This window comes from Tachypleus tridentatus, chromosome 9 (assembly GCF_004210375.1).
Source record: "Tachypleus tridentatus isolate NWPU-2018 chromosome 9, ASM421037v1, whole genome shotgun sequence".
In the NCBI taxonomy this organism is placed as follows: domain Eukaryota; kingdom Metazoa; phylum Arthropoda; class Merostomata; order Xiphosura; family Limulidae; genus Tachypleus; species Tachypleus tridentatus.
The window spans coordinates 88606978-88619495 of NC_134833.1; the positions used below are offsets into that span (position 1 = coordinate 88606978).

The 12518-nt window shown below is 29.4% G+C and overlaps 1 long non-coding RNA gene across 1 annotated transcript; it reads right to left on the reverse strand.

Moving 5' to 3' along the window:
- Positions 1 to 1456: 1456 nt before the first annotated feature.
- Positions 1457 to 12313, reverse strand: LOC143227179 (uncharacterized). Its single transcript, XR_013014923.1, has 2 exons — positions 12149 to 12313; positions 1457 to 1709 (listed from the first exon to the last, which is right to left on the reverse strand). It is a non-coding gene; the product is annotated as an uncharacterized LOC143227179 (long non-coding RNA).
- Positions 12314 to 12518: the final 205 nt, after the last annotated feature.

The following is a 12518-nucleotide window of genomic DNA, read 5'->3' on the forward strand; positions in this document are numbered from 1 at the left end:
TTGGTACATTCACGACGGACATTAGCATTTCTAGGGAATCATTATAAAAGTTATAACTTTTAAATTTAAAGTATCATTTAACTGCATTTTAGGCTATGTAAACTGTACTTCATAACATAATAAATTCGAAACTTGTCCGAATTGTCTGGTCTTATGGGAGTCATATGCCTAATATAATATTTTTCTGTAAATCACTACATAAAATTTTATTTTCTTCTAGATTATACTGTGAAATATTTCTGTTTCTGTCAACTATCATAAAATATTATTTCTCTTCTAATAAACCTAAAATGTCACATTTTGCTTTTTTCTAAACCACAGTTTATTTTATTTTAAACTAGAAATTATCATCTTCATATAATTATGAAGCCTCGAATATTATTTTGCTTTTTCTTTCCTCTGAACGTGTCAACGTTTCCAGATTGTGGCTTTACAGGTTGTCGAATACTTCTTCTGACTTTTTATAGGAGTTTTAAAATATTTCTATATCAACTAGCCACAATTAGTTCTGGTCTTTCGCATATATGAAGATATCACACGTACATTTAATTATCCTTGCATTACCAAATTATACTTTAGATTAAATATATTCTTAATATCTGGCTGTTACAGTTTTAATTCCTTTGTAACATGGAAAACAGATATGATTTTATTGAAATGTATTCAGAAAGTGTTTTTAAACGTTTAGTGCAGGTTGTTCCTGTTAACTTGAACGACTCACGTGATCGAAACGAATGTTGTTATAAAGATGCTAGTCTCTTTTTTTTCTGTCTACAACATATGTTGACAGTTTCTACGTATGTGTCTGTACTTCTGTATAACACCAGGCATATTGGATAAGTCGTAAAACCTGCTATTGTTTCTACGTATTAATAACAAAGAGTTGCAGTATATGAATAGTCTGACACCATTTTGAGAGAGAGAGATAGGTCTGTATAAGGCTTCAAGATCGGTGCTAGCCAGAAAAACGCAGTGATATACTTATTTGCAAGTTTATAAAGCTGAAAGACAAAATACTCCTAAACGGCTCTATCACACAGAAAAAAACAAAATCAAGAATTTCATAACCAGGTAATGATTGGAAGGTGGTAAGGAGACATTTTTATCACATCACGGGTACCTTTGAAACAGGCTAAAGATATTGGAACTAATATTCATTCCAATAGTTAGCTTTCATCTGAGTTAATTTAACGTTTTATTAATTCAGTTTATCTCTTGTTGCAGAATTCTGTATCACATAATTTAATACATTCACTGGGGCAGAAATTTATTGATCTGGAACTTTTAAAAATGAAAACTTTTATTATATTAAATTCAGTAGAACGATCATTTGAACACTCACCAAGTATTTTGAGTATAAATTATTTTGTACAGATTATTCTCTTTTGTATCTTAGTAAACACATAGGATATAATAGGACATATTTTTGTAATTGTTAATATCTTGCTACTTCTTTCTTAAGACAAATGACAATTATTTATTGGTACAAAAGATAATAGTGTACATATTTTCAATTATTTTAACTGAAAAACAAGTCGAAACAAAAAAAAAATTAAGAAAAAATGCTGCGTCAACTGAAAAGATCCCTGGGTACCAGCTGCAATGTGGTACAATGTACTCCGGGTTTTAGAGCTGACTGTGAAAGTACGGCCCACATAACGTTGCGAATACATCGTCTATCAGTCTTAAACTCCTGTTGCCAGTCTGCCCTAAGAAATAAAAAATAACAGTAGGTATACAATTAAAAATAGACTTTAGGAGAACAAGATGCGAGTGCTGAAGCTCACAACGTCCCACATCTAAATCTTTCTTCACTGTCTGCAGATAGCTGTGGGAAGGTGACTGTTCTACCCATTCAAGAATTAATGGAATAAAGAAATAAGGTAATACCATTTAGAGGAAAGTAAAATAGAAACTACCCCTTGATGTTAGCATAACTATAACCAGGTTGTAATTTAATTTTATAGAATTAAAACATTTCAGGATTCACCCTATTACCTCTGTTAAGATAACTATATTACAAACAGTTAAGGAAGACATCAGTATACTTCAACGAGAAACTAACAACATTATATACTTATGATTTTAAACCAAGATTTTAATAATTCTGCTGGTTTAAATTTGAATAATGATCATTATATTGCTAATTTTTTTCTTTATAGATAACGTTTTTCATTAAAGTTGGAAATCTAGAGGCAAAGAAAAAAGAAATTAAAATTAATTGATTTTTAATAACTTGATTTAATGAAGCTACATTTCTAAAGTTGCTATTAAAAGGGAAGTTATGGTATCAAAATAACGCTACAGCTAATATTGACCAAATTCGTTAATAATTATTCGAGCAAACAAATATACTACGAGAAGATAACTTAAAAATATTACAGTCACTTCAGCTGTGTGTAAGTTTTGACGTACACAGTATCGCGTAATAAGTACCAATGTATGTGCAGTGCTTTGGCAGAATAAGTTTTATCTAGTAGTCGAAAGACTAAATTCATTTATCTTTCTATGTACGTACAGTGGAATACTGTAAACTGTGGTAGAAACTGAATTAACTCAAAGTACTTAGCACCAGCATCAGTTTTCAAACATTTAACAATAGCATGTACTGTAGAGAAAATCACACAAAAGAATAATCTAAATAGTAACCATTTTTACAAAGATAAGCCACCTAGTAAATAAAGTTCGATATTTCTTTGATACTTGGAAGGTGAAATCTTTCATCATCATCAGTAAGCCTCACACTTACCATTACACCAGTATAGTATGCTGGATTCAGATCGAGTTTTTCAACTACGTTAACTGTATACACCCCATCATTAAGTTCACTTCTGAATGGACTTACACGTCATAACCAGGTTTTCGATTCCCATTGGTGTACTTAGCAAATAACAAAACACAACATTCCAGTAAACATCAAATTTATTCAAAACCTAAGATAAAACTAAAGTCCATACTATGTAAATACTACACTAACAAACACAACTCCAGCATTATTTATAAAATATAATGTAACAATTGCCACGACTTCTATATTGTTGATACAAAGAAACCAGTTTCAACAAACAAAAACACCTTCACACGTTTTTGAACACTGCAAATCAAATAACCACAATATAGCAAAAAAAAACCACATACTAAGTAGGGAAACAAATGCAATATAAAAGATGCCCTAATTAAACAACTCAAACCAAAATTAAACCAATATAAAGACAAAAACACTTTTATACCCATAATAATTAATAACCTAATTATTATGATAATAATATGTATCATCGCCCTTTATAATATTGCACTCATCGTATATGCCCGACAAAGATAAGTTGTAAACTCTCTTTGTTAACCTGAAGATAACCGAAGAAAGTCAAAACGTTGTTCTCTAATTTATTTTAATAAACATTTAATACCCACACCACCCGTCATGAGATACATTTTCACTTCAAGTGGGTTTTTTCAACGTCACGAATATTAGACGTCTTTGTGATGAAACTGATGATATGACCTCTAGTCTTCATCCACAAATAGATCATCGATAACTGTAAGTGCGAAGGGTATCCTTCAAACAAGAGAGACTGAGAAAGAACCGTTTTCCCATCAATAGTGTGCTATATGGCTATTTTCAAGATGTACGATTGTTAGATGACTCATTGACTGTAACTACGCGGTCAAGAATTTAAAATAATTTAAATATATCTTATATAACTTCTGAAGCTAGCTTAAAACACTGTTACTTCGATAACACTACCACGACTAACGCATTAAACTAATTTCAAATTTAATTGATATTTATTTGGTATTCACTCAATACGTTGAATTTATGTTGTGAACCGATTTTAGTACCTTGTAGATAACGTATATGTTTTATATTACGATTTTTGAGTAAACGTACTCTCTTGTTTCTTAAACTGCTAGACTTCTGGTGGTACAGAAGGTGTAATCCCGAGTCAGGGCGGAGAATGAAACATTGTTGTTACCATTTTGATCAGTGACATCAGCCTTTTCTTCATAATTAGCTTATTATATAGTATATCTTAACATAAATATAGCCAATATAATAACCACTTTGACTAATAAAGTTATCTGCCTTTAGAAGACACACTGACAACAGCAACTGCTTCTTTGAAAGAACTAATCCAAATTAACATTCCAACTTTAGGAGGTAAACTGAGAACCTTACTTGGTTATTTCCAAAGAAATGCCTTATCACAGTTTGTAGATTTCTTCTAAAAGGAACTTCCGTTCAGATAAAAGAGACTGGTGTATATAGCATTTTGCTTCAAAATAAATAAATGTATCTTACGTACTAAGTTAAAAAAACAGAAAATATTCAGATATCTGTTTCACGATTGTTTAAACCCATCTTAAGAAACTAAACATCGTCAGATCGACGATGTTCATTTCGTCCTTAAGTGGCATAGGGACATACATGTCTGTCGGTTTTAGTGCTAGAAACCGGGTTTCGACAAGCATGATGTGTTTAACTGCAAACAAAGAAGCGATATTCCTTTTAACTTTTAAAGATGTTCTTTCGAATTATAAATAAAGTTTTCATATAAAACGATTATATTTTTTCGTAAAAATAAACGTTTTGCGTCAGTTATATCATATGTGGTATTTTCATCACTATTTTAATATTTGTGCAATAATAGATATTCAGAAATTATGAAACTGGTAAAATTTAAGCTCAAGTTGAAATTTAGTGTTTGTTGTTTATTATTACTTCAGCCTTGCTACACATTTCGTTTTTGGCTAGGTAAACTTTTTTCCTAAGGTATATTCAATATAAAACGTAATGATACAAGTAGCAAAACATAAACGTTTATTTTATTTTAATCTGTATGTTGAAAGATAACTTTAAAAAATCCTTTATTTTTAACAGTTAACTGAACGTATAAAAGCTTCCTTCTAAGAAGCATGGACACCAAAAAGAAAAGTCTTAAGAAACACAATTCCGAAACCTTTAGAGGATGCACAGATGATGATACTATTATCATTGAAACCAACCTGCCGACAGCTGCTCTGATCATCCAAGACGAAAGTTTTAACGTGAGAGCCAAGAAAATAGAAATCTTCTCTGGTTTAAGACTTGTATTTATGTATAAAGGTTTAATATTTACTGTGTTAGCTTCTATTATTTTTTCTACAGCGTATGCTATTGTTAAGTATTTAAAAACTGTAAATACAGCCAATGTACTCTGGGTTAACTCAGTTTTTATGACAGTATTTAGTATTCCGCCTCTTGTATTTCAAAATGTTTGTCCTCTTGGTCCACCACTTACCAGAAAAATTATATTAATTAGAAGTGTTCTTTATCCATTGGTAGTGTATTTGAGATACAGTGCACTTCATTATATACCCATTGCTGAAGCGAGTATCATCATTTTCAGTTATCCAATTTTAGTGTCTGTGATAGCCAGAGTAATTTTAAAAGAACCAATTGACTTACTGCAAATCATATCAGCATTGTTAACTGTAGTAGGTGTTGCTCTGGTATCAAAACTTCCCTTAGAAATCCAACAAACTGAAGACTTAAACAGCAAAACTTTATCAGATCGTGCATACGGTGTTTTGATGGCTTTCGCTTCAACAGCATTCGGAGCTTTTTACGTAATTTGATCACGCTGGTTGAAAGATACTGCTCTTTCTGTGACTTTATTCAACAGTGGATGGGTTGGTATTATTGTTAGTTTAATCATTATAGTATCTGAGAGACAGCTTCCAGTCATACCGTGTGGAGAACCATCTTTGTTAATTGTCTTCTGCTCATTAATCGAGATTGTTGGAATGGCTTTACTTTATGAAGGATTACGAACAGAACAAGCTGGAGTAGCTTCTGTTGTTCGAGCAGCTTCTCACATTACCTTTCTATTCTGCTGGCAGTTGTTGTTTTTCAAAGAAATTCCAGATATTTGGAGTATCTTAGGTTTAACAATAATAATCTTTTGTATTATACTTAGCAGTATAAGCAAATACTTTAATTACCAAAATAGAAAAATACAGAAATAATTTTTTTATCATTTTATTATCTTTGCCGAAGCAGAATTAATTTTCTAGTATGCTGACGGAATTTGACTATGCTTCCTTCAGATTAATATTTGAAATCATTTGAGGAAATACAGTATAGAAATGTTGATATTAAAATAAGACATCCTCAACTACTGCCTCCGAAACCTAAACCAATTTTATAAAATTATAATAAAATATATTTTCATGCCTCATTTTCAGTCTATCTTAGAACTGAGTAACTTATCATAGGTTTATAAGTGACATTTACTTAATTTTATTAAAAAGGTGAGTACTGTATTTGAAAGTACACTTACTAATTTAGTCTCTATTACGACCTGTTTCTCTCTCAGAAATAAATACATATAACTTAACACATTTGAGCATATTACGTGTATGTTCATAATAATTAGCAGCATTAAAGTATATTACTATTAAAATCATTATATTAATTACGATATTTAATTATTTTACCTTTTATAATGTATTTCAGACCAGTCTCCAATTTATTATGTTACGAATTTTAACGTATAACAATTTCAAATAGCCAGAAATTTAAATTTGAATTTTGGAGTTAAATGAACATCTATATTTATAAATTTTACGAAATTTTCTAATAAATATGATACATACAAGATTGATTCTTTCTTAATATAAATTTATTTCAATGTACAAACAACAATACAACGTATAATAACATTTATTAATAATAGATTTATGTATAAGAGTTTTACAAATTTACAAACAATACCGATTATTCTATCTGGGCAAAACTGAATATTTTATTGACGGTTGACGATTAACGAATTAATTCTATGTTGATACACAGGTACACTTTTTTTGATGGCAAAGCTTGCAGTCTCTGTTTTTGGTTCGCCTCACTTGGTTTATAATCTCATGTTTTACTGAGGAAGATTGCTAATGCCCTAGTAAGAATACAACGTCTGAAGTTAATTCTATGAAATTGAATGGATTTAAACGTTCGAATTATCTAGACTTTCCTGGTCAAATGTACGTAATTTACGGATTAATAAGTACTCATTGAAACTATAGCTTCGTGGTTATTAATAGTGATTCAACAACTTTATAAATGTCTCACTGACTGTTGCATTTTATGAACTTTAAGGTGATTATCTAAAACAATCAATCGGTAAAAACACTGATAATCACTGTTATTTTTTATAGATCGTACATTGTTGATTCTTTCTCTCAAAAATGTTATATAAATTTACAGAACAAGTGGAACTTTTGCAAAACGCCTTTAACAATATACGTTACACACACTTATAAATATATGTTAAATTGAAACAAACAAATATTAAATAAATATTTAACTATAAATCTGTTACGATTAGTAAAAATAACAACAAAAACAGACAAACGAGTTTGAAAACTATGATGGTGAACAAAAATTGGAAAGTGGAATTTATGATTTTTGTTATCAATGTTTGTTATCAGAATAAAATAAGTAGAAAGAGAAAGAAAAAGATATTCTTAAATTACACACACGCCTACCTACTATATCTATACTGTTGGAAACATTATAATTCACGGAAGTTGGGTAAACTGTAATCATATTAGAATTTAGAAGGGATATTTTAATTTGCATACTTCTATATTATCACTTCATCATATCATGTGTATTATGGCTGATGAAATAATCGGCCATGTTATTTCTGATTTCAAAGTTTAACACATATTTAAGAACTGTATTAAAAATGAAGTGGGTATCTTTAATATTTGGAACCTTTAGTTTATTTATTGATGATATCAGTAAAATATTTTTGCATGTTTTGTTTTTGTTTGCATATATATGTAGTTATTTGTATATCATGTGTCTTCCTCAGTTTTTTGAAATCTTAAGAACAAATGTGTATTACTTTTTTCTGATAAGTGATTTGCATTATAGAGAATTTTTTATGTATATGTATATATAGTCGAGCGTTCACATTTGGTAGTGTTGGACTCTGCAGATTAAATATGTGAATGATAAGATGTAAATGTGATGAGAATTTTGAGGATAGATATCCTTTCACAGATATTCTTTGTAACTTATAAACAAAAACAAATTTTATTATTTTAGTCTGATAATTTAGTTTATACTTTAGCCTGTGGGTCAGATGTGTCAAATATATTTACTTTCCTTTTAAATTTAGTTTGCTTTACTCCAACAATTTTAATGAAATGAATTTAATTTTCTTTTGTTGCTTGTAGCTCAGTCGGCCAATAACTATATTTTCTTCATATGCCATATGTTATATACCAATTTTATAGATTCTTGTAGAATGTACAGCGTATTTTCGATCTTATTCTGAAGAATAATCAATATATACTACTATTTTGGATGTGTTATTAGTCGAATACACTAGCATGATAAAAATTCAGCCATTATTTTGTTGTTATAAGACTACATATACGTATGGTGTATAGATATTCACTCTTGGCATATCGAATGTATGATGCACGTACTTAAGTTTCATTAAATCCAATAGATAAAGCTTCACGTCGCTGAATAGACATGCTACAGTTTCTGAAGATAAAATATATAGAGGTATAACAAAAATAAACAAACAAAGTATTGAAAATAAATATCATTTTAATTACATACGGATCTTGCTGCGAAGAATAATGAAACAATAATTTAATTCACAATCACAAAGTTGTAAAATTTACTTTACATAACCTACAGTTATTTGTAGGTCAAAGCTAGGATTCCGTTTTAGAAATTTGTTATTTTGACGTTGCTTTTTTCTAAAAGTGATAGTTATCATCGATATGCCAATGCTAAAAGTTTAGAGATGTTGCGTTTTTTCGATACTGAAAAGAAGTCGGAAACAAGTCATATTTTAATTAAAAGAGTGTATAATTGGTTATTGGTAAAGTTCGTATAAAAAGTATCCAAAACTAAATAAATGCTGCAAAAAAGTATACAAACAAATAACATTTACTATTTGGATAGATTTGAAAACAATTTTCAGATCCTCCTTTAGTTGAGTGCTTTATATAGATATATAGATCAGGAATCATTTTAAAATATATTTAATTAATATCACTTTGGTTTTCTGTGTACTTTTTATTGGAACGTTTATTTTGTTTTGGATACTTTTATAGCAATTTTACAAATAACCAACGTAACCTACCTTACGTTAAAAGTTTAATACATATTTCTATATTTATGAGATATAAGACTCTTTTTTTCATTTTGCGTATAAATTTCAGACATAGCTGCACATTGTTTTTGTGTCATACGGATATACAAAAGAATGGAGTATTTTTCAAAATATTTTTAAACATCAGATAAAAGTTGCTGAATTTCTGAAGATATTGCATTCCATAACATTTAGTGCCTTTGTTTTAAATTCTTACTCATTGATAAACACACCTTACTCAGCAATATTCTTTAACAGTGAGTAGATTGGTATTTCTGTTAGTGTACACACACATAATATATTCACACATATGTGTATGCATCGCTGGTGCTAGAATGTGTGATCAGCCAAAAGTAAAAGAAGTTAATCTACATAAGTTGCAAAAGATGTTTTTGGTCTCCTACTGTTGAGGTGAATTAGATTGATTTTTTAAAGCAATGCCTCCGTAACGTAAGTGCAATGGCCATAAAGATTTAAATCATTGAAGAAATACTTAAGAAATTACAGTGGCAATGAGACAACGCCGGGTAGTGAATAGAAGGTACAGAGCTCGTTTCACAACGATCGACTAAAGATTTGTTTAGTTTAATAAAGAAAAAATGATTCATTGAATTGTAAAGTTGCCAAGAACGATATATGATTCTTTGTTCAAAGTTATTTAATTTGGATCACATTAGTTGTCTGGGTACTTTTTATTGCAACGTTTATTTTGTTTTGGATACTTCTTATAGCAATTTTACAAATAACCAACGAAACCTACTTTACCTTAAAATTTAATATATATATATATTTTTAAGAGATGACTCTTTTTTTTTCCATTTTGCGTATCAATTTCACATGTAGCTGCACATTGTTTTTGTGTCATACGTATATACTAAAAATGGACTACTTTCCAAAATATTTTTAACCATCAGATGAAGTTCCTGAATTTCTGAAGATATTGCATTTTATAACATTTAGTGCCTTTGTTTTAAATTCTTGTTCATTGAAAAACACACCTTTCTCAGCAATATTCTTTAACAACCATTAATGGATTGGTATTTGTGTCAGTGTATACACACATAATTTATTCACACATATGTGTATGCATCACTGGTTCTAGAGTGTGTGATCGGCCAAAGTCAAAGAAATTGATCTATATTAGTTGCAAAAGATGTTTTTGGTCTCCTACTGTTCAGGTGAGTTAGTTTAATGTTCTCAAACAATGCCTCACGTCCTAATGAAAGCATAGCTATATTACAAAGAGTCGTTAATGATGATTGCGCTACATTATGGAAGTAATTAATTAAAGACGATTAAAAGTTTCATCACTAAAGCATCAACATGTAAATAGCTGGAGATAGAGTAATTAGGTCAAATAACCAAAACTTTTGTGTTTGTTTAGGTTGTTGGATATGAACGTTCACAGTTTCTTTATAGGGAAGAAATATGTATCTCAAATTATTACGCTCTCAGTGACACAGCGGTATTTCTGTCGACTCACACACCTAAAAAAAATGTTTTCAATGCCCGAGGTGGGCAGAACATTAAGTAGCTTTGTGCTTAATTCCAAACAATCTATCGATCAGATTTATTGTACAAACACTTGTACTGGATTTAAACTCATCAACTCAAAACTTTATTCTTGAGTAAACGTTATCTAAATGTACCATATCAATCATCATAAAAGATATTGATTTTAAGAGCATAACTAAAGTAACCTATAAAACATTTCTTTAAAACAGTATAGCCTAAAGACTTCTATAGATAACCTAACCACATATTTTCATATTAATAAATCAAACGCATATACACGTACTTGAGGAACACAATTTGGTGATTTTAATCAATGTATTGAACAATGGTGAATGACAAGATAACAATCAGTTATTATAATTGAAAACTATAACCTAACAGTGTACACCATAACCCATATTATTTATTAGTCTCTTTACACTGCTGATATATATTGCCAATCACTGTATATTTTACATCTTTCTCTTTGATAAATGGCTTAGTGTAGATATTAGATGTAAAAAACTCCTTTTATTCCGCAAGAAAATTTGAAAATATTTTACTTTTAATTAAAGTTACCACTGAGGTGTTCTAAACATCTTGATGAGTTGTAAGAAGTTGAAGTTGATACGTTTTGAATGAAAATTACCTGCTATTTATCATGCTCAGATATTTCTATTTTGGATTTTTTCAGTTTAAAAATGAGATTTCTTTCTTCTTTTATTTTATTTATGTTAGGGTTTTTTATCCACTAATAACTGTAGAGGAATATAACCGAGGAATGAAAATATATATACCCCAAAGCAATTTTTATTAAATCAAATCGTGATCCTTCAATTAACATATTTACATAATATTTAAGAAAACAAAGACCTTGATGATAAAACTGAATTAATGTTTAACTATTATTTTAAATTACTTTGTAATGATAATTAAATTAACTCATTCTACTAATATTTTGTTATTGTTAATAGGACGAAGTTTGTCGCCACAAGAATATTATAATGATTGGAGAAGTGTTAATATGTTCAAGATTTTTCTTTCTTGTTAGTTGTGTATTGTTAAATATTATAGTGTTGAAACTACGTTAGATTTTATCGGATTTCTAACATAACCATCATGTTAAAGTTTTTTTACTGAAATCCTAATTTACTCTTTAAATGAGTCAATTTTAAATGAAGAAAATATAAACATTAATAATTATCTGGTAATAGGTTTGACAACTATGTCATACAATGAGAAAACATAGATCTCAAATTTATTTAAATTTAGAATCAATCATAAAACAACAACTGATATCCATATATACAAACCTTTTAATATTTTTCAGTTCCATATTTATATAGATTTTTCATACCTTTTGTGTTTTCATTACAGTGTTTATAAATATATTTTATTTAATTTTAAATTATAATGCTAATTATATATATAAAAGAGACATTTATATTATATCAGTATTAAATCATAAATTTTGCTTTTTCTGGACAGAAAATAAAACTAACGTTGCCTGTATAAGTATCATCACATGTGGTGTTTGTATTGTTGAAAAAATATAATACTGTTGCACCATGTGATCCATGTTTAAAGGACGTCTGTGCAGTGGTAGACGTTTCACATCCACATGGCAGTTTCAGTTGTAAAGTTGCTAGCTTTGTGTTGCTTTCAGGTCTAACACATGCTTCTAACGAATGCAGGTATATGTGCTAATACATGCCACCAGTACATCAGCTACGTCATTAGTTTGTTTGTTTGTAACTAAGCTCTAAGCTACAAATGGACCATCTGTGCTCTTCTCACCACAATTATCGATATCCTGTATTTAATTCGTATTTTTAGTAACTGATAAAATATTGCGATTTTTTCTGTCGTGGA